Below are 22964 nucleotides of genomic sequence, written 5' to 3'. Positions count from 1 at the left end.
GTTCAAAGACGCACATTGGCAGGAATATCAAACGGTAGCTGCATTTGCTGTGAAATAATATTGTGCATTTTTATATCTTAGAAGGATAAAGTTTTTGTTTATTATAAGCATATAACTAACCATCCAACATACCCTAGATTCTGGACACGAGAGGATAATGTCTGAGCCTAAAAAGGTGAATGGAAATTTATATTTCATTGTAACTGAATGGAAACATGTCTATATAATTGGAGAATATTTATCAAGTTTTAGCAAAAGGACCATAGTCTAGAGGATCTTGGTTCATATAAGGCCCTAGTTTACCTCATAATGGTGTTGCTTCTGGAAGGCACTTGCCCAAAATATTAGCTCAGAGTCTGACCCTGAGCAACAGTGGAAAGACATGGGCTTTGGAATTAATCACTGCTCACTGTCTTACTAGCTAAGACAGGTTATACTAATCCTTAAGTGCTTCAGTTTCCTCATCTGTAAGACGGAACTAATATCCCCTAACTTCCAAGGATGAAGTCATAAAGATTAGAAATAGATTAAAAAATTTAAGAGAAAACTTTACTGGTTATTTACAGAGTTGTTGTTTCTGATGCCTTTATTAGAACTGAAGCTACACAGACAGCGCTTACACAGGCCTTCACCTGAGAAGTGCCCCCAGCATTAATTAGCAAGAAATCCATAGTGAATGGTTGCCCTCCTCTCTAGTTTGGATCTCTGACTTGGGCTCTCAGTCCCAGAAATTGGCATCTTCCTTCCAGGTAGAAATGCCTTCCCAGATGTTAACCTTTGGAATGTATACACAAAATATTTTTTTCCATTCTATCACCTAGGTGTCCATTGAAGCTTCCCTGTCACTCCAGACCCTGCAACTGCAAATGCTATCTTGGTACTTTATTCTCTTTGTAGCTTTTTCACTATTGACATTACACTCTAAGTATAGAAGTTAAATTGCTCATTATTTGACCCTAACGTTAAAAATACAAATTCTGAGGCGCCTGGGTGGCTCATTCAGTTAAGCATCTGACTTCAGCTCAGGTCATGATCTTGCGGTTTCTGAGTTCAGGCCCCACGTCAGGCTTGGTCTCGGTGCTGACAGCTCAGAGCCTGATGCTTCGAATTCCATGTCTCCCTCTCTCTCTGTCCCTCCCCTGCTCATACTCTGTTTGTCTGTCTCTCTCTCTCAAAAATAAACATTAAATAAAAAATTCCATTAAGGAAGGCAATTCGTCTCTTTTTCTTACCACTGGATCCTCAGTGCCTAGAACAGAGGCCAGAACATACAGTAAATTCAATAAATAAGTGTTAAGTGAATAAATCATCTATTTAAAAATTGTACTCACTCTGTTCAGCTGAACATAAAACTCAGTTATGATTCAAGAACTACTAAATAATTCACTTACAAAGAAATATTATTGGGCAATGTTGATTACACCAAAGATTTTGGATAGGAAATGGAGAAAGGATTTATATTGGCACTCTTCATTAAAATTGCTCAACCTCACTCATAACAACAACAAAAAAGCCTGAGTTGTCAGAGCCTATGAAGAGTGAAGAGAACTTCTGCAGGAAATGATGGGAGAGAGAAGGGAGGTATCTGGCACAGGCCCAAGAAGACTGAGTTAAGTATTAATGTGGGAGAGGAGCAGTGATGGGAGATGTGTTACATAAAGGGGGTATCTATCATTAAATATTTAAGGATAATGTGAAATACATTCCTCACTGTCAGAGAAGGGAATTAAAAATATGGGAAGGGAAATAACTAAAATGAATCATGTGATGTTGGGTAAGAAATGAAGTTATAGTATCAACTCATAGTTTTTAAAGTTTATTTATTTATTTTGAAAGAGAAAGAGAGCACGAGTGAGGAAGGGACAGAGAGAGAGATAGAGAGAGAGAGAATCCCAAGCAGGCTCTACACTGCCAGCACAGAGCCTGACACATGGCCTGATTCCACAAACCATGAAATCATGACCTAAGCCAAAATCAAGAGTCGGACACCCAACTGACTGACCCATCCAGGAGTCCCTCAACTCATAGTTTTTAATACAGAGAAAGGCAGGAAGTAAGGGAGGGAGGGAGGGAAGGAGGACAGGAGGAAGGAATTGTTTATTAAAAGGGTCTAGGAACAAGACACCTCAAAAGCAAGGAACACACGTAGCACCATATCTTGGCTTCTAAATACCATTCTCCATGAAAAATGTCCTGAAGAAATGGATGACTCCAGGTCAGAGACAAGGAAAGTACAAGATGAGCCTGGAACATCTCTGAATGAGAAAGCAAGGAAGTGCTCACAGATGATGGAGAAAAGTCAAAAGGACAGAACAGCCAGCTTGAAGGAGCTCCCACTGACCATATCTAGGACAATGTGATCATCAAAATAAATAATGATAGAAACAGACTATGACCTACTGAATATAATAGAAACCATGGGTCCACAATGACATTACTAAAAAGAAACAAATTGATAACATTGAAATTTTAACAATGAAGCTATATACATAATTTCAAAGTACTTTATAAAACACTAATTACAAAAGGAAAAGACTAAATTTACAGTAGAGAAACTTGGCAGCCAACAATTTAATGAAATGATCAGAATAACATCATCAGTAATGCACTAAATCAAAATTGTGAGTCACCTGATAGGTTGCAACGAGAGGAACACAGCAACATTTCTGTTATATTCCTGCCAAACATGTATAATCTGAATTGAGTCAAAAAGAAATGTCAGGCAAACCCAAATTGAGAGACATTTTACAAAATATCTGGCCTATAATCTTTAAAAGTATCAAGGTCACAGAAGTGAAAGAAAGCAGAAGGAACCATTTCAAATTGGAAGACACTAAAGAGGACCAGCAGCTAAGCACAACACATGATTCTGGACTTTTGCTATAAAGGACATCCTAGGGATAATGGACAAAACATGAATGGAGTCTGAGAATTAGACTGTACTAATGTATCAAAACTAATGCTCTCATATGGATGGTTTTATTTTGGTTACGCAGCAGAATGTCCTTGTTTGTAAGATATACACCCTACAGTATTCAGGAGTATAGGGTCATGATGTTGGTAACTTATTCTTATGGGGGCGGTGGGGAAGCATTCTTTACACTTGCAATTTTCCCCTAAATTTGAGATAGTCTGCAAATTTTCTTAAATTAAACTAAAAAAAAAAAAAAAGTGCTAGAGGCAAGATGCCATTTGTCTCCTCTCAGGTTTGTGGAAATGTAAAAGCTTGACAATACATTGTGCTGGCAAAAATTTGAGAAAAGGGGGACTTATCTCTGTTGGGACTATAAATTGGTACAACTACTTAGGAGGGAAATGTAGTAATGTTTATCAAAACAACAATTACATATATCGTCTCCAACAATATCACTACTGGGAATTTATTCTATGGGTATACATACACTAATGCAAAGTAAGGTCTATATACATTTACATGTTGCAGTATTGTTATTAATGGAAACAATCACAAACAACCCAATGTCCATGAATAGGTTAAATTAATTATTGTTCTGTATCTTAATTTTTTTCTCTGTACTACATATTTTGGATATATTTCCTATCAGTGCATAGTGAGCTTTGCAATTCTTTTACATTGTTCCAGTGTACTCCATTTAATCTATGTACCATAATTAATTTAACCTATTTATGGACACTGGGTCTCATAGAATAAATTCTCAGTAGTGGTATTTTTGGATAAGATACATGTAGCTGTAGTTTTTTTCTTTTTCTTTTCTTTTTTGTTTTTTTCCTTTTCTTTTTTTTTTTAAGTTTTTAACTCCTGTTAGTTAACATACAGTGTTATATTACTGTATATCAGTAATCATATATCACTATGTGTTTATCACAACAAGTCCATTGACTGGACTCTCTCTCTCCCTTATTTTTTTTTCCCCTTTGCTTGTTTGTTTTGTTTCTCAAATTCCACATATGAGTAAGATCATATGGCATTTTATCTTTCTCTGACTGGCTTATTTCCCTTAGCATTATACTCTCTGGCTCCATCCATGTCCTTGCAAATGACAAGACTTCATTCTTTTTTATGGCTGAATAATATTCCTGTGTGTGTGTGTGTGTCTGTCTGTCTGTCTGTCTGTCTCACATCTTTATCCATTCATCAGTCGGTGGATACTTCGGCTGATCCCTTATCTTGGTTATTGTAAATAACATTGCTATAAACACAGGGATGCATGTATGTATGAGGAACCTCCATACCGCTTTCCACAGTGGCTGCACCAACTTGCATTCCCACCAACACTTGTTGTTTCCTGTGTTGTTGATTTTAGCCAATCTGACAGATGTGAAGTAGTATCTCAATGTGGTTTTGCTTTGCATCTCCCTGATGATAAATGATGATGAGCATCTTTTCATGTGTCTGTTGGCCAACTATGTCTTTTTTGGATATGCATTTATAATTTTTTGAATATTCTTTTTTTGTTTTATTTTATAAAGACAGTAAGCAGAAAGGGGGGAGAAGGAAAGAGAGAGAGAATCTTAAGCAGGCTCCACACTCAAACTAGGGCTCCATCCCATGACCCTGGGATCATGACCTGAGCTGAAATCAAGAGTCGGATGCTCAACCGACTGAGCCACCCAGGTGCCCCTGCAATTGTAATTTTGATAAACATTATTACATTTCCCTCCTAAGGAGTGGTATTGATTTATACTTGAAACAGAAATAAATGCAAGTGCCTATATTCTCAAAGTTTTACCAACTCAGTTATTATCAAACTACCCACCAGTAGCTTATCAAGTAATTTTTCTAAATACATTCTTTGCCCAAGAGAAACTTTAATGATGGGATATCTTCCACCTCATGAGGTATTCATTTACTCACTAGTGGTGCCCCTCTATCCACAAACATACCATTGTCTACCCTGTGACCTTTTTCTGCTCTTTGATTTTGGTGGGTCCTGATATACATGAGCCTCCATCCCCCTTATCTGATGTTGAACTAAGCAGCATCTATCTCTAAATAGGCAAAAGGCTCTGCCCAAATTTGGAGAAACATTTAAAACTAGTCAAAACTGAGGATTTTTGGCTCAAACTCAGGATGAGAAGGATAAACCCTGCCCAAATGGAATCTAGTTCTGATATATTTTCCCACCTTTCTAACTAAAGCCAAATGTTTGAATATTTCCTAAATTACCTCTGAAATTCACTGCATTATTTTGCCTTTTAAAAGCAGACAAACTTACATTTTCATTGTTAATAGATTTATTTTAACACATGCTTGTTTTTCAGTTTGTCATGGGGTGTTGTGAATCTCCACTGTGACTCCCAATGTGCTCTATTCTTCGGTGGACTGACATAAATCTGCCTGGGCTACACATGTACGAAAGAATTATGGGAGCGACAAGTGGTCAGAATGCCCACTGCCACAACTTTTTGCCATTATTTTGTTCTTTGACAATGATTCAAGGGAGCCAGGGAAAAGAATCCAGGATATTAGTGAACAGTTAACACCAAGAGGACAAAAAGTGAAATCTTCTGACTTGACTATATTTCAAAATAATACTCCCAGTACCAAACATTACAGTAGTGCATTTCAGAATCCACTATAGGTGTTAACCCATTTGATTTCTATAATTTCAGTGAATAATATTGATTCCCATTCTTTGAGTCAGGAAATGAAAACTCAGAGATGATAACCACATCTCCCCAAATCACACAGCTAGGAAAAAACAAGCCTATAAAGTACCTGAATTAGGCTAATCTTCAATGATCTCAGAGTAAATCTCTGTGATTATTAAGCTTAATAACTCTATCAGAAATGGATATTTCTAAATTCAAATGAGTTTAAAATTTCATGAGGCTATCTAATGCCTCGAGAACAGTGTCTACGGAGGCTGGGAATTCCAGAAAATAGGAGCTAAAAGGTTAATTTATTCTAACAGAAGGATGATTAACACAAGGTAAGATTACCTATCTCTAATTAACCTAGTCCATTATTGAGTTCTTAACAAGAAGGATATGGATAGCAGAAATGTCACTCAAAAAGAATTCAGCTGAGAAAGTCTGAAGACAGTACTGCTCTGGGAATGATAATCATTATACTTGTTAGCCATTGGGAATGCTTAAAACCATCTTAATATTTAAGCCAGAACCTAAAATACTTCTTTATTCAAACCTCTCTGTTAAGGGGACTATGAGGCATAAGATTAACAAGTAATCTTTGAGAAGGTCTCAAAGGAAAATATGTTTATTAAAAACAAAATATTGTTTTTAAATAAACATCAGCCTTGCTTATTGTATTCAAAGCCCTACTAATAAAAAGTTAAACACTGTTACTAAGTGAGATATATTCTTGACTGATCAATGATTTAATAATAGGCCTAACTCCTCTCCCTCACTCTGACATCTATCTTACACCTGCTATATTCCAAGAGAAAGTCAGACAAAACACCTATAATATTTTCACTAATAATACTTCTGATGATCTTTGAAAATCAATGCTACTCTAAGCATACCTAACTTAAAATCTTAGGTACTGAAAAATTTGGTTTGCCATATCCTGTGGGTTAGTTTGTGTTTTGTTTTGTTTTGTTTTGTTTTTCATTGTATAACACAATGTCATGTAAGAATGAAGTATATCATTTACTTTAGTTTTGTGCTATTATAATGGCATGTTGATGGGATTTTTCTTGTTGTCTTGGAATTGGTTATTCTAATTGAAATATGATGACAAAATTGTATAAGGATTCCATACTTTTAAAGGCCTCTCCAACCAATGAGGCCAAAAGTCTCCCTGAGGACTTATTCAGAGGCAAAGGAACCACCTCTCCCATTGCCAACCGGCATAACACCCCTAAGTGGGCAGAAAAATAGTTCCCCTCAACCCACCAGAAGTCAAGTAAAGAGGGAGTTTCAGTGAAATACAGAAAGTGATGACTGGCAAGGCAGAAAGCCTGACAGCCTACTAGTTAGCTAAATATTTAGAGTCAGGGAACTAGAGACCAACCTGAAGCCTGCCTTCAAAGTGCAGTGAGCCCTATGAGGGAGTATGAGGGAGAATGTGACCTGTGTCTTTTGGAACTTGGGAGCATATCTGAACACCAAGAACTGTGCCTCCTTATTTTCTGGAGATTTTGAAGGAGGACTTGCTGACGGAGCCCAGGAGAACGGGACAAAAAGAGAGCACGTTATAGGGAAATTAGGAAAAAGGTGGAGGAAGTCTCCAACTTGTTCCCAGTTTCTTTATCTATCAGACAATGCAGAGGAGGACTTCCGGGTTTGACTCAATACAAAAGAATATAGAGAAGAGAGGAGAAAGCCCAGGCCCTAGAGTTACCTGACAGCTTGCTTTTTAAGGGGGGGGGGGGGGGGGGGGGGGGAGGGGGAGATATGGACCAAAGGCAGGACTAAAGGAAGACATGGGTGCCTCCTCTGCCATATCCTCAGAGAGGTAGTGCACCAAGGTGAAGCTAAACAGCACTAAAAACTGCACAAACTTATGAGAAGATCATCACATCCTCATTGACCACCAGCAGCAACAGAATCATGCACATTCTTGGGGGGAGGGGTACTTCCTCATCTTCAATAAGCAATCCCGGCCATCTCTTATATTCCTCCTCCACAACAAAGGACTGAGATGCTATAGAGGGAAATGAGAGGATCATATTTGAATCAGATTTGAGCCTGGATTTTTACACTGGAGTGAAATTAGTTTGGATTTGCTTTGTTTTTTTTAATAACTGAAAATGATGACAAAGATGCAGAATATGCTCAGGAAATTGTCTTGGGAGATTTCTACAAAGCACTACTGGGAATTGTGATCAGAGAAAAATAAAAACATTATTATGTTAATATCCACGAAGTAGAGTCTACTCAATAAAACTGTTTATACTAACATGCTGACTTTCTAAAGCAGGTTGGGAGGAGTTTTTGGGGGGAGGAAGGGGGTCACACATCATCTCAAAAATAGTGGACAATAAAAAGAACAATAACAAAAAAACAAGTCAACTCTTACATGCAGGAATTAAGAAAGGAGACATTAAAAGAATAAAAAAATCATTCAGGTTTGATTTTATTGTATAAGTTGAAGAACCCATACTTACTTGCCTATGTCTTTGTTAAAAGGAAACATTTTTAGTAAAAAATATCTGGGATTTGTATAAGACCTTTGAAAGTTTTCAAGGTACTGGGTTTGAGGGTTTTTTTGTTTTGTTTTGTTTTGTTGTTTTGATAACATACAGTATAGTTTCAGGAGTAGAAACCAGTTATTCATCACTTACATATGACATCCAGTGCTCATCCCAAAAAGTACCTTTCTTAATGCCCATCACCTATTTAACCCATCCCCCCACCTCCCCTCCAGCAACCCTCAGTTTTTTCTCTGTGTTTAAGAGTCTCTTACGGTTTGCCTCCCTCTCTGTTTTGAATTTTACCTTATGAGAAAAGACTAAAGTCTCATTATTCACTTTCATATCCAAGGTGTATGTAATGAACCTTAGAAAGTATTCAAACCATGATTTTCAAATCAATCTATCACCTTCTACCCTCTTCTCCCTTCTGCTGTCTTATCTTCAATTCATTGCAGATTTGGGGGAGGGGGATAGTTTTAATTATTTTCATAAGATACGTGTATTATTTTTGTAATTAAAAAAATAAAACAATGATTAGCATTCTATTCATCATCTTCCTCTCCTATGTAATTATGCTTTATTCTATTTAACAACTATTCATTTCAACATTCAACAATTATTTCCTTCAGGTCAACCTCTCTAGCCGGTATCTTCAACTTATTTGCGCCATGTTTTTCTATTTAAATGTTTGCCTGATAAAAATTGCCTTCTCCACTCCTAGCACTGGGGCTAACGGTTGGTATCTCAACTCATTTTCAGTTTCAATTCTCAGATCTTCCATAACACTCAGAAATTTGTTTGTTTTGTTTTGTTTTTGCTCATTTCACTTTTTCATTCTCTACAGTGATTTCAGAACCCTCTCCACTGTCCTCAAACCTCCAACTAAATCTTAGCATGACTGCACAGAGAAAGTAAGAGCCATAAGACAGAACGTCACTTCTCTTCCAGCCAGGAAACTCTCAAACTAACCTGCATTGAAGCTTTCTCCCCTCCCAGTCTCTTGAAGTGGGAATTTGGTCTTTTCACATTCCTACAACTAATCCTGTCTCTTCTATATCTTTAAACTTGCCCTCAGATTGGCATCTTATCAAAAACAGGTCTTTCCTGAATGAATAACCTTTTAGCTACCACCCTATCTTTTTCATTGACAGCTAAATTGAAATTGTTGCATATGTGCCCTGTTTGTGGAAGAATCTAGGGGGAGTAGGAACAGCATGGGAGTCAGAGCCCACCTCATAGAGGGTAAAGATGTCCTCACACAAAGATCAGTCTAGTGTAGAGAGGCCAAGCCTGAGTAGGATGAGGATTTGTCCATTTAGAGGGGCACAGTGTCGATGGCAGAGCCTGCACAGGGGAACAGTGCATCTACAGAGGAGAGGGGATGGCAGTAGAAAGAAGAGACTGATTACATACAGAAGGATTGGGCAAATAATCAGACCACTGGGAACCAGGTTTCTCAGCAGCAAGGAAGGGGGTTACATATATGAAAAAGGAGAAAAATAGAATAAATCCTGAAGAGATAGATTAAAACTAATAATATCAGTATGCATTCATGGTTTAATAGATAGATGGATAGATGAAATGCAAATGTGTGAACATACATTGATATATACATGTGTCTATATCTTAGCTCTAACTGAGAAACTTTGAAGCACCACACTCCAAAAACAAAGAGCACACCTAGTGTCCAGACTTTGTTTTCTAAATGTTATTTTCCACTAAAAAGACTTGAGGCTAAAATGGCTAATTCCAGGACCAGGGTAGGGAAAGTACAAGGTGACCTTATTCTATCTTATGCCAGAAAGGAAGAAGTCAAAAAGTGACTTGAGACACGTCAAGAGAATACATAAACCACCTTCAAGGGGCTTCCATTAGCTAAACTGGGAACAGCTTGAACATCAAAATAAATGATAATAAAGAATTAAGACCCATATTAATCACCAGTACTATAAATAAATAAATGAATAAATTGAAAGTTTCATAAGAAATGGGCTATTTGCAAAGTCTCAAAGAACTTACTTACAAAGTACTTAACTAATTACCAAAGGAGGAAAAATTTTAAAAAACTAAATAGTTGAGAATCCTGAAAGACACATTCTTAATCAAGTGACCATTAGTAACGGGACAAATCAAAATTGTGTGTCATCTGATAGGATTCACTAAGGAGAAAACAGCATTATCTTTGAGGTACTCCTGTCAAAATCTATTAATTCAGTCTTTTTCAATTATATCACAGAACACACTATTTCCTCAACCATCTCAAGAACAGTACATAATGAACACCATTCTAGATGTATTGAAAGAAGTTAATTTTTTCATACAATAGATGCCAATTGATGTTGGTATCTAACTCTCTCCAGTTGGAAAAGGCCCGGAGGTACATTCCATAAAATAACTGGTCAGTAATCTTTAAAATGTCAAGGTCACTAAAGACTAGAAAAGACTATTGCTGATCTCAACTGAAAGACACTAAAGAAGTATTACAACTTTATGCAACAGGTGACTTTTAACTACAGCCTCCCATTCTAAAGGACAGTATTGAGACAAGTGGCAAACATGACTGGGATTTGAGGATTAGATGATAATAACCCATGACTTGATTTTCACAGTTGTATTATGGATATGTAGGCACATGTCCCTATTGGTAGAAAATACCTAGTAAAGTAGTCAGGAGTGGTAGAGTATCATACTGGCAAATTACTTTCAAATGGTTCTGGGGGGAAATAATGGTTGTGTACATGCCTGCAAGTTTTTTTTTTTTTTATTTGAAATTTATTGTCAAATTGGTTTCCATACAACACCCAATGCTCATCCCAACAGGTGCCCTCCTCAATGCCCATCATTTACTTTCCCCTCCCTCCCACCCCTCCCATCAACCCTCAGTTTATTCATTTCTTGTTTCAAAATTTTAAAAATCAAAAAAATTAAAAATGAAAAATAAAACTGAACAAAAGTAAATTCATCATCATCTTCACTCCTCCGCACGTTCCTCATCTCAGCAAATGGCTCCACCATTCAGTCAGCAAGTTGCCTAGTCCAGAAATCCAGGGTCATCCTTGACTTCCCTTCCCTTCACTAATATACACCCAATTAATGTGTCTCCCTCTGAACCCAGATCTAATCATGTACCAAGTTCTGGTGATTCTACATCCTAAATATCTCTTGAACTTAATCCATTTCCCTTTAGTCTCTCTGATACTATGGAATTCTGGCCACCATCCTACTCTACTGTATTACCAAAACAGCCTCTTAAAATAATCTACAAGCCTCCTCTAATCTATTTTCCAAGATCAGAGTTATTCTAAAACATAAATCTGTTCATGTTATTCCTCTTAAAAACTCTTCAATATTCCGTATTGCTTCTAGAATGAAAACCAAACTCCTTATACTGCCATATATTTTGGTTTGCCCAGGATGAGTTTTATTTCTATTGTACAAACACGGTTATTATTGGCCTCTCTTGCACTCTCAGTAGCGTCTCAACTAGGACAATGAATCATATGTTCTGGAAAGCTATAAGGTTCTGACAATTTGGTCTCTGTTTACTTCTCTAGATTGATCCTGACTTCTCTCTCATTTCTAGTAAATCTCAACTCTTCTGGGAAGGCTCTGCCTGAGTACTGGATCAGGATTCAGTACCTTTGCTAGACATTTCCTAATACTATGCAAGTCCTGTTAGCAACATATATCTATTGCACACATATCCTTATTTAACTATTTGCTTATATTTCTCCTTAAATTGTAAATTCTGTAAAGGTAACTCTACTACTTGGGGGGTGTGACCTTGAGCAAGTTACCAGATCTTTCTAAGCCTCAGTTTCCCCATCTTTAAAATGAGGATAATTGCATTATTATTATAATCAAATGATATAAAGCATGTAAAGGCTTAGCCCACCATACTCACCATTTTATGTTTTAAGAATTATGTAAAGAGTCAAAAGCATTTTTTTCCTCTAGAGCTCCTTAAAATTGTTTTCTTTTCATAACCAATCTTTTGATTTTTTTATGTACCCTACTTATCACACAGATAAACTGTTTCTTCTTAACATAAATCTAACAAGTCTCTTCATGATAGAATTATTTCTCATTTTATTTATTTGCTTCTTTAAAAAAACGGGGGCGCCTGGGTGGCGCAGTCGGTTAAGCGTCCGACTTCAGCCAGGTCACGATCTCGCGGTCCGTGAGTTCAAGCCCCACGTCGGGCTCTGGGCTGATGGCTCAGAGCCTGGAGCCTGTTTCCGATTCTGTCTCTCCCTCTCTCTCTGCCCCTCCCCCGTTCATGCTCTGTCTCTCTCTGTCCCAAAAATAAATAAACGTTGAAAAAAAATAAAAAATAAATAAAAAATAAAAAAACGTATGTTCTGGGGTGCCTGGGTAGCTCAGTTGGTTAAGCGTCTGACTCTTGGTTTCAGCTCAGGTCATGATCTCACAGTTTCATGAGTTCAAGCCCTAAATCGGGTTCTGTTCTGGCAGTGCAGAGCCAGCTTGGGATTCTCTCTCTCCCTTTCTCTCTCTGCCCCTCCCACACTCATGCTGTCTCTGTCTCTCTCTCTTAATAAATAAATAAACTTAAAAAAAAAAAAAAAAAAAAAGGTATGTTCTAACAGAAAGTTATCTTGTGAGAAATGAGACAATACCAGAATCTATTAGCACTGCTCAGGCATGGAATATTTCTTTCCTCTCTGTCCTAGTGAGTAAGCACATGTAAGTCCTCACAGGAAACTGAACACATACACTGTATGGTAAATATAGTATTATAAGAAAATATGCTTTTGAAATATTATAAAACAGTGAAGGCCAAATACATAAATTTGTAGAAAACAGTGTTTCTATCATTTTAATAGTTGTTTCTTAATAACTAAACAATGTTTGGGAGAAAAAGCTCTATTGAAAAAAGAGTAATGATTCAATTAATTAATGGGCCCTACATTGACAGATTGAACATTGTATACCATACATTAAAAGCTCTTTTGAGTCCCATAATTGATATTGTGTTTCTTTTATAAATTTTAAACTAAAAGTTCTGGCTGCCAGAGATGAAAATTTAAAATTAATTACATGATTGTAATTTCTACTCACAGACCACACTCTTTCTCTAAATTTAACTATCCTGTTGTACCTTTGTTAATTGTACAATTTTATCATTGATCTCCTTTGTTTAGTAAAATATGCAAGATAGCGGGGCGCCTGGGTAGCTCAGTCAGTTAACCATACAACTCTTGGCTTCAGCTCAGGTCATGATCTCACGGTTTGTGGGTTCGAGCCCCACATCAACCCTAGAATCGGGTTCCGTATTGACACTACAGAGCCTGCTTGGGATTCTCTGTCTCCCTCTCTCTCTGCCCCTCTTCCACCTGCTTTCTCTGTCTCTCTCTCAAAATAAATAAAACTGAATTTTTAAAAATATGCAAGATAATACATTAAACACATCCTCAGAGCTTTTCTTTCAATTATTAAAGGAAAATTAATTCACCATTCAGAAGTTAAATTTATACACATAAATTTAATCCACAGCCATTTAAGAAACAAAACAATCAAGCAAAGGTGAGAAAAAGAGAAAGGCAACAGACTCTTCACCACAGAGAACACACTGATGGTTACCACGTGGGAGGTGGGTAGGGCTAGGAGTTAAATAGGTGATGCGGATTAAGGAGGGCATTTGTGATGAGTACATAACTAGTGTTATGTGGAAGTCTTGAATCACTGTAACATACACCTGAAACTAATATTACACTCTGTTAACTGACTGGTATTTGGATAAAAACTTAAAAAAAAATGTAATCCACAGCACTTACCATTGCTCATACTTTCTGCTCTCTTATAAGAATCCAGAACGCTATATCTCATTTCCATTCATAAATCCACAAAGTTCTGTTTCTCCACAGCAAATATTGTAGTGTTTTCAATCTAAGTATTTCACTGTTCTTAAAAATAAAAAAAATTTTGAAAATATATGCAAAATAATTTTTAAATAATATATATTTTCATTTTTAATATTTTCTTTTTTTTTTTAATGTTTATTTTTAAGACAGAGAGAGACAGAGCATGAACGGGGGAGGAGCAGAGAGAGAGAGGGAGACACAGAATCCGAAGCAGGCTCAAGGCTCTGAGCTGTCAGCACAGAGCCCGATGCAGGGCTCAAACTCATGGCCGTGAGATCATGACCTGAGCCTAAGTCGGATGCTTAACCGACTGAGCCACCCAGGTGCCCCAATATATTTTTTCAATGACCAGGTTTTCAAATACCTGACTGTCAAATTTCCAAACTTATAAATGAAAAGTGTTTGTCTTCAGAAATGTTTTTAGTGATTTTAATTTCTAAGATAGGTATCACCTACACATAATCTCAATATATATATAGCAAATAAAATATTACAAAATCAAGATCTTTGATTTCTATGACCTACTTGCAAATCTGTTCAAAATACTTCTATCAAATGGCAGATATGAAACTATATTAAAAATATAGATAAGCAAGTTTCATTTAAGTTTCCCAAATTCTTATAGTCAGGTATTTTGCTCTCTGCTATGGCACACAACAGCATTTTTCCTAAGCAATCAAAAGCAAGCTGGAAAATTCTTTGTTCATTAATTGTAAATAATGTATCCAATAAAAGTAGAAAAATGATGAAAAGTGATATATGTATTTTAATATGATTATTACTTTAAAACCATAAAACTTTAATAAAGGCAGTAATCTTTACTTTAGTAAAGGCAGTTTACTTCAACTGGGATTGGACAATAAATACATCATGATGACGACCTTGAGGCAATCAGCACATACTTATAAAATGATGGTTTGACCTTATATCTTATTTTCTTTTAATTTTTAATTTTTTTTAATGTTTATTTATTTTGAGATAGAGACACAGAGTGCGAGTGGGGGAGGGGCAGAGAGAGGGGGAGATATAGAATCCGAAGCGGGCTCCAGGCTCTGAGCCATCTGCACAGAGCCCAACACAGAGCTCAAACTCATTAGCTGTGAGATCATGACCTGAGGCAAAGTCGAATGCTCAACCTACCGAGCCACCCAGCTGCCCCTGAACTTATATCTTATTTTTAATTCATCAGCCTCATGTGGTTTCATGTGGGTATCTAGAAAAACTTCCCATAAGATTCGACAATCTTTCAATGGAAAATTGCTTAAAGATAACATTCCTTTACCAACTTACCACATATCAGTACACAATTTATTAAGTGTGTATTATGTGCCAGGCACTATGCTAAGTACTGCAGATATAAAAATGATTAACACTTGAGCCCTAGATAAGAGTACCCCTGAGGGGCGCCTGGATGGCTGAGCCGATTAAGCCTCCGACTTCAGCTCAGGTCATGATCTCACAGTTCATGACTTCCAGTCCCATATCAGGCTCTGTGCTGACAGCTCAGAGCCTGGAGCCTGCTTTGGATTTGTCTCCCTCTCGCTCTGCCCTCCCCCACTCGCACTCTCTCTCTCTCTCTCTCTCTCTCTTAGAAATAAAGAAACATTAAGGAAAAAAAAACTAAAAAAAAAAGTGAGAGCATGGAGTATTATGGAAGAGACAGTAAAATAAACCACACAAAATATTGTTAAGAAACAAAGTTTTTAAAAGGTGTTGTGAGGGGCGCCTGAGTGGCTCAATAGGTTAAGCGTCAGACTTCAGCTCAGGTCATGATCTCACGGTTCACGAGTTTGAGCCCCACGTCGGGCTCTGGGCTGACAGCTCAGAGCCTGGAGCCCACTTCAGATTCTGTGTCTCTCTCTCTCTGCACCTCCGCTGCTTGCACTCTGTTTCTTGCATTGTCTCAAAAATAAGCATTAAAAGGTGTTGTGAACAAAGAAGAGGAACATATAATCCAAACTAGGGAGGAGAGGATGGTTACAGAAGCCTTCTTGGAGGCTTACTGATAAATAAGTCTACTGCCTGGCTTTCAGCATGGCCTACTGATTAATAGAATTGATTCAAATCCTAGTACCATCTGTTACTAGTTGTGGGAGTACGGACAAGTTACTTCATTATTCCAAGCTGGCTTCCTTGTTTATAGGATGGATACAATAGTATTTACCTCATAGTGCTGTTAAGACGACCAAATAAGATAATGAGCAGAAAGCACAGTGGCTGCCATAAAATATGCTAGTATTCTGATTGTTTTAACGGTGATCTCTTTCTCTCTCACACACACACCCCTCACCTAGCAAATAAGCTCGTGGTTTCTGGATTTCTTGGCCAATGTATGTATGTCCTATATACCTCTAAAAGAAAAACTTGTTTCATCCCACCTAGCCTGCCCCCCTGCCCCATTTTCAGTTATCAGACAGGCTTCCTGATCCCATGAAAAGTCTCCCTGACTTTCTTTAGTCATGCCTGTGCCATGTCCACTCTTTGAATGTGAGCCTGACCACTGAGAAATGTCTTGAGAAGACCGTAACTCTCCTGTCATCCTTCTCTGTCTCCATATCCTCCCAGAGACAGATCTCTTGCCCTTCACCCTCACACTACTCTCTGAAGATTTGGTGATTTTTTGGTGATTTTTCAAGAGTTCACTTACCAATGTTTTGGTGATTTTTCAAGAGTTCACTTAATTGGCTTTGTCCTCTTAACTATTGGCCACTGCTGTCTCCAAGCCAGCAACCAACACTTCATTTCATTTTGAGTGATCACTGCAGAGACAGAAAAAAATAATGTGATTAGAATACAAAGTCACTGAAGTTCATGACAATGAGAAAGGCTTGTGCTAGAAACAGTAAGAGAATGACCATTTGTTCTTCTCACCTTATCCTTTTTGGGATCATGACTCTATTTGACAATCATTCCCCTGCCATTGGCCACTTATTTATCAAGCGACTCTTTCTAAAAGGTTCTTCTCTCCTTCCTCTTCATTTGCAGAAAAGCCTAAGGGGAGAGGTCAGGCTAAGTTCAGTATCTTCTTATACGTTTATCTTTCTAGAGCTTCTACCAAGTTTCACCAAAACAGATTGAAATAATATCAAAAGACAAAAATAAATGAAAAATTAGAGTTAAAAGGCTTCTCCCATTCAAGGGGCCCACTGGCAGAAATAAAGTATTCCTTATCTGTAAGAGTGTAAAAGATGATTTGGACATTAAAATTAATAGGTAAAATTCAATCTACTCTAGCTTCCTAATTTTGTCTTTAACCCGTATGTTACAAAATTATTTTGACTTTACTAAAGCATTACTCCCATTTTCTAAAGACAAAGATACACTATATTATTTCAACTTGTAAATTACTCACATTTTTTTTTTTATTTGAGAGAGAGAGAGAGAGAGAGAGAGAGAGAGAGAGAGAGAGAGCGAGCATGAGAGCAGGAGCAGAGGAGAGGTTCAGAGAGAGAGAATCCCAAGCAGGCTCCATGCTAAGCATGGAGCTTCACACAGGGCTCAATCCAACTACCCTGGGATCATGACCTGAGCCACCCAGGTGCCCCAATTTGTAGATTATTCATGATTTAATTCTGCTCCTCACTTCAGACGCTTTGTGCATCTTCACAACAGCATGTGTACCCCATATCCACAAAACTCTTCAAAGAGTTTTGAAGAGTTGTATGTTTCAAAGAGATATATGTTTCAAAGTCTAAAATATTAAAGCATTAAGGTCCTACCAGATTCTCCACAGCAAAATAATTGGAAATTCATACACGCTACAAAAACCGATTGTCAACTGACTATATCAATTACATATCAATTTTATATCAATTTGGGGCAGAAAATTTCAGTTGCCTCAAGTTTCCACTGAAATGCATTGATTTAAGTAGCTTATTCATAAACTAAAAGAAAAATGTTCATGTTACAAAAACAAAAAATATAAAACCAATTCCTGATTAAGCCACATGTGAATTTACTAAGTCACAGATTAAATGTGTGATTTCAAAGCTTAACTATCATGTAACTTGTATCCTGACTCTGAAACAAAAGATCATTTGAAACACTTAGAATTCTGGATGCAGCAAACTTTTAAACTGCCTTTCCTCCTTACAGCATTTCTCAACAAACTCTTCCTTCATCATGGCTACTTCTTCAATGGGATAACAAGTAAAATTCCTCAACAACAGAAAAAATAGTAACAGGAAAACTAAGCTGATTCAAATGAATGAGAAGAAAGAATTCTTTTTACAGTTTTTAAGTATGATAACATAATAATAAACAACAATAAATAAAACTAACCTTACATAACAGACCCTTGGAAAATGCTTCCATTAAACAGTATTGAAAAAATAGTGACAGTAAATAATAAGTTTCGGTTTTAAAAATCATCAATAATAAGGATCCTCTTCATCAACAGAAAAAAATGTAGATGACTGGAAAGGCAATATTCTCTAAGTGAGATATCGAATATGAAATTCCATTTAGCAAAATATGAATTTGAGGTAAAAAAAAACTGAGAACTTGTTGCATTCACTTATACTTTCAGCTAAAACTCAGTAATCATCAGAAAATGTTAGCTATTATAGTTAGATTTTTTTTACATTCATTACATAAAGTTGTGCCAGGTCAAAAGTCATAAAATAGTTCAAAAAAGAAACTTAGCATTTCTGATTCTCCCCATAGGCCCAATGCCACTCAAGCCTACATGAATAAACTTTACCAAGTCATCTAATTTAGCAGGACCTAAGTGTTACAAATTCATTCAAGAGATTTTCCCTTGGAGCCACTAATCAAATCTGTTGTCAGAGAATTCTAATTGATATGAATCATTGTCTTTACTTCGCCAGCAATGCAATAATGCTTATTATTAATAATTCTTTATTAGTTGTATATCTAGATGGAAATGTAACAAAATGTTAACAGTGGTATATCTGGGTGGATAGAATTATGGATGACTTTACTGTAAATTAAAAAATCAAGGGGTACCTGGGTGGCTCAGTTGGTTAAGCACTGGATGCCTGATTTTGGTTCAGGTCAAGGTCTCATGGCTAGTGAGATAGAGCCCTGAGTTAGGCTTTGTGCTGATAGTGCAGAGCCTGCATAGCACAGAGCCTGCTTGGGGTTCTCTCTCTCTTCCTGTGCCCCTACCCAGCTCATGCTCGCTCTCTCTCTTTCCCTTTCTCTCTCTAAATAAATAAAATAACATTTAAAAAAAAACATACTTAAAAAAAAAGGACATCAAAAATAAAAGATCAACTGGTGTTCACATAACACATACTACTTCTTAATGAGGAGGGAAAACAGAAATAGAAATTTGGAACTGAAATTAATGATGAAATTCAGAATACATTTGAATGTCTATTAAGTATGAAGAACATAAATACACCATCTAATTAACTATCAAATATAAAAAACTCACTTATTTTGCTAATAACATAGCAAATCTTGCCTCCAGTCTTTGCGCCAAAGTCATTGTATTTTGAGGATGTTAAAGAGTTAAGTCAGAGTCACAAAATCCTGAAATATGAAATTAAAACAAAAAGAAAACAAAAACCAAACACCCTTAGTTCTACACTACATAAGACAATCAAGTGTTAGTTGAAATAAGGATTAAACATGGATTTCATTTTTTTTTTTTTTTTTTTTTTTAAGAATAGGTCTGGCTACTGGTGTGGCTTTTCTTACAATCATACATGAAAACTTTCTGTTGAGATGGCTTGGTGTTTTTTTTTTTAATAATATTGAGCACTATGACATATTATGTAAAAATCTCCAGACTTGGCAGTAATTTTTACTTACCACATGAATACAAAATATCTTGATAGTGATCATCATTTGTCAGTTTTAGATAGAGTTCTTGAGCTTGAGTTTAATCCTTTGTACAGTAAGATGGAACAGCCATTGAATTTAAAATCCAAGGAACAAATACCATAAAGAGGGATTTCTACTTAAGCTCTGAAGAAGTTGTAAAAAGGGAAGGGGGAGCTAGTTATTCTGCCTACTTGGAATTTTATTCAGTTGTGCCCAACTGAGTCTAGTAGAGGGGTTAGAAGAAGGGAAAGGAGTTAACAGCAGTGAGATGTTGTTCTGGGCACAGAAAACAGCATGCAACTGCACATTGGCAACAGCGAGACAGGCTAACAAAGGGGACAGAAGATGCACTTGACAGGAGTATAGAGAGTCAGCAGAGGAGTAGGAGGAGAAGGCATACAAGACGTAGGCTGGAGTGCAGTAGGAAAGAGCCTTAGTGGTAAAGACGAATAGCTTAAACTTAATGCAAAATACAATAAGGGCCCAGTAAGACAAGTCCAGAAGACCAAGAAAACACCTAAAGTACAACATTTCAAGTTATCTCAAAGGCAGAGTTTTAGACAAGGAGTTTTGAAAAGGGGAGGTTACAAATGCCACAAGAGAAAACATTTAGTCCAAAATTTAGTCCAAGTGTTTTTTTCCTTTTAGACACAAAAACAAAGGGACATCTGGCTGGCTCAGTTGGAAGAGCATGAGACTCTTGATCTCTGGTTGTGAGTTTGAGCCCCATACTGGATGTAGAAATTACTTACATAAATAAATTTTTAAAAAACTGAAAACACAAACAGGAATTTAAAGGTGCCAGGGTTGTTTGTTTGTTGTTCGTTTGTTTCTGGTGTTTCCAGAGTTTGAACAAATAGGAGAAAGTAAACAAAATGAAGCAAGTAAACTCAAGTTTAGACACTTAAATAGTTATATGACCAAATCCAAATCAAAGAAAGGTGATAATTAGGATAAATGAGTAGAATCTTAAGTAAAAGTGACAGGGGATAAGAATTTCCTGGCAACTTGTCAATTAGTTTAAGAGGTGTTTAGGAAGTGTTTATGAAGACACAGAGAGAAAATAAAGAGAAATAGCAAAGTAAGTAATAAAGACAGTAATTTATAATATCCTAAAAGCTTCTAAGAGAAGGAATAATGCCCTATAGCCCCACGAATGAATCATTTAATGTGGTAAAACAACTTTCCAAACTACAAGTAAATCTCTTAGGGTTCTTTCTGATTAAATGCAATTGTAGTTCATTTAAAAAACTGATTCTTATTTTTTCAGATAGAAGTTATATTAGGACAAGAAAATTTTTACTTAAACTTCTGAACAATTTAGCCATTGTTCACGAGCCCTGAGGTATTTAAAACAAATTTAGTAATGAAGGCCTCATTGTGTACTGCACTTTTAAATCCATTTCTTGCCCAATGTCATTTGAATGCTTCACAAGTATCATTTGACCCTAAAGCTGAGAAGCTGACATTTTAGCAAATTCACCATTTTACCACTAGGTGGCAAAAAAACCCAAGTAGTATCTGTTACCAAAGCTAGTACAAAATTCCAAGTACTTGAACAACCAGAATGAATTTCCACCAGGTGTCAACCAAGAGGGAAAAAAAAGAAAAAAGGCTATGTTTCCCACTCAGATACACAAATTCAGTTTTAAGCATAGCCATCTAAACTTTATTAGAGATAAATGGCCTGCCCATTAACTCTCCAAATAATTTGTATATTTATATATAATGCTGAGGCCAAGATAACTACCTTGTCAACTAAAATCCAACGAAATTGTTTCTTCCCCAAAAAGCAAGAAAACAGTAAACCAATGAGAACGGTCAAAAATCTTCCAGTGTATTTAATTATGAATATATAGTTCCAGATTCATATCTTTCCATCTACATTTCTCTTAGAAGCAGCTCTGTTGATTGCAAAAATCTAGAAAAGTTTATGCTGTTATGCCTTGAATCCCAGTGTGAGTTTATGAAAACATTGCCATTTGTTACCAAAATGTTCACAATATAAATTTACTTGTCTTTGATTAAGAGGATTACAATGTTGAACAGTCTAAGACCGTTGGACTTGTAAAAATTAATATGAGAACTTTACAAAATTAAGTTCTATTTATATACCACATCATGCTTTTTAAAAACCATCTTACAGGCTTCACTAATTTCTAACAAAGATTTTCGATTCTGTTGTGAACATGAGGTCAGTTAAAACACTATGTCATGTTGCCTCTTATAAAGTGGTACTTTTTAAGGCCAAACTCTATTTTGAATCCTCTGGACACAGGAGTTGTAATCATGTCATACCCTGCAAATCTAGCTGTAGGTGGTGTCTTTAAAAAGCCTCTTTTCTTCCTTCTAGGAAGTGGTCAGGCCTTTTCCCCCCTGGCGTCATCATGCAAACAACTTGGTTGCTTTTCGTTGCTATCTAATTAAGAGATGGAAGAAAAAGCAGTCGAGGAGTAAGCAAAACCTATTGATTAAAAAAAGAAGAAGAAGAAGAAAAAAAAACTATTGATCATAGTTGCCTCTCTTTCTTGCTCCTTCTGGTCTTCTCTTGTAAGGTTCCTCTGGCCTCGACTGAGTTCCCTTCCACTCTGCCTACAACGCAGTGGTCTTTTAAATAATCCAAGCCAAGAATGCTCTTGTCTAAGAACATTGTTTCTTGTCTAGTTTTTATTACGTTTTCTTTTGAAATTCGTTAGATTATGCTCGGCAACCAGCCGCTTGCCCAACCGGTTTCTCCCCTTCCCCCATCTCTCTTCACACATCACTTTTTCCTCCTTCCATCCAAGTAGTGGGCAAAACCCTGCAGCGCCGGTAACGCTCGCTTCGGTCTGGTCACTCAGCAGTTTATCCCTACTTGGTTTTGCAAACATCTCCCCACACGGCGCCTGTCCCCCAGTGCCCCACTCTTTCATTATCTATTAGAGTGTGCTCGGTAAGGGGCTCCAGATAGCACGTCGAGGGTTTACGGTAGCCTGCCTACCAATAGGAGCCCACAATGAAGAGAAGTCAGGTTCAGCCTCCCGACAGCCCGTGTCTTCTTCCCTTAGCTGTACACCTACTGTACCCGCGAGCGAGCGAGGGAGCGAGCCGGGCGCGGGAGGGGACGCGCAGGGAGGGCGGACAGCAGCCGCGGCGTGCGCATGCGCACTGGGGTTGTTTTTCACAAAGCTGCTCTTAAAGTGAGCTGGCAGCCTCCAGCCGCCCGTCT

At 37.1% G+C, this 22964-nt stretch overlaps 1 long non-coding RNA gene across 5 annotated transcripts; it reads right to left on the bottom strand.

Moving 5' to 3' along the window:
* Positions 1–1142: 1142 nt before the first annotated feature.
* LOC125165618 (uncharacterized) lies at positions 1143–22962 on the bottom strand. 5 transcript variants are annotated; one of them, XR_007152159.1, is made up of 6 exons: positions 22737–22962; positions 19745–19820; positions 16835–16954; positions 16611–16722; positions 13877–14005; positions 4607–7591 (listed from the first exon to the last, which is right to left on the bottom strand). It is a non-coding gene; the product is annotated as an uncharacterized LOC125165618 (long non-coding RNA). The 5 variants fall into 5 exon arrangements; XR_007152160.1 differs by lacking the exons at positions 4607–7591; positions 22737–22962 and adding an exon at positions 1143–1249 and having other exon boundaries at positions 19745–21685; XR_007152161.1 differs by lacking the exon at positions 19745–19820 and having other exon boundaries at positions 22737–22818.
* Positions 22963–22964: the final 2 nt, after the last annotated feature.

Source organism: Prionailurus viverrinus, chromosome A1 (genome assembly GCF_022837055.1).
Source record: "Prionailurus viverrinus isolate Anna chromosome A1, UM_Priviv_1.0, whole genome shotgun sequence".
In the NCBI taxonomy this organism is placed as follows: Eukaryota; Metazoa; Chordata; class Mammalia; order Carnivora; family Felidae; genus Prionailurus; species Prionailurus viverrinus.
The sequence above is the reverse complement of the archived record's forward strand: the minus strand, read 5'-3'. Positions and strand labels throughout refer to the sequence as shown.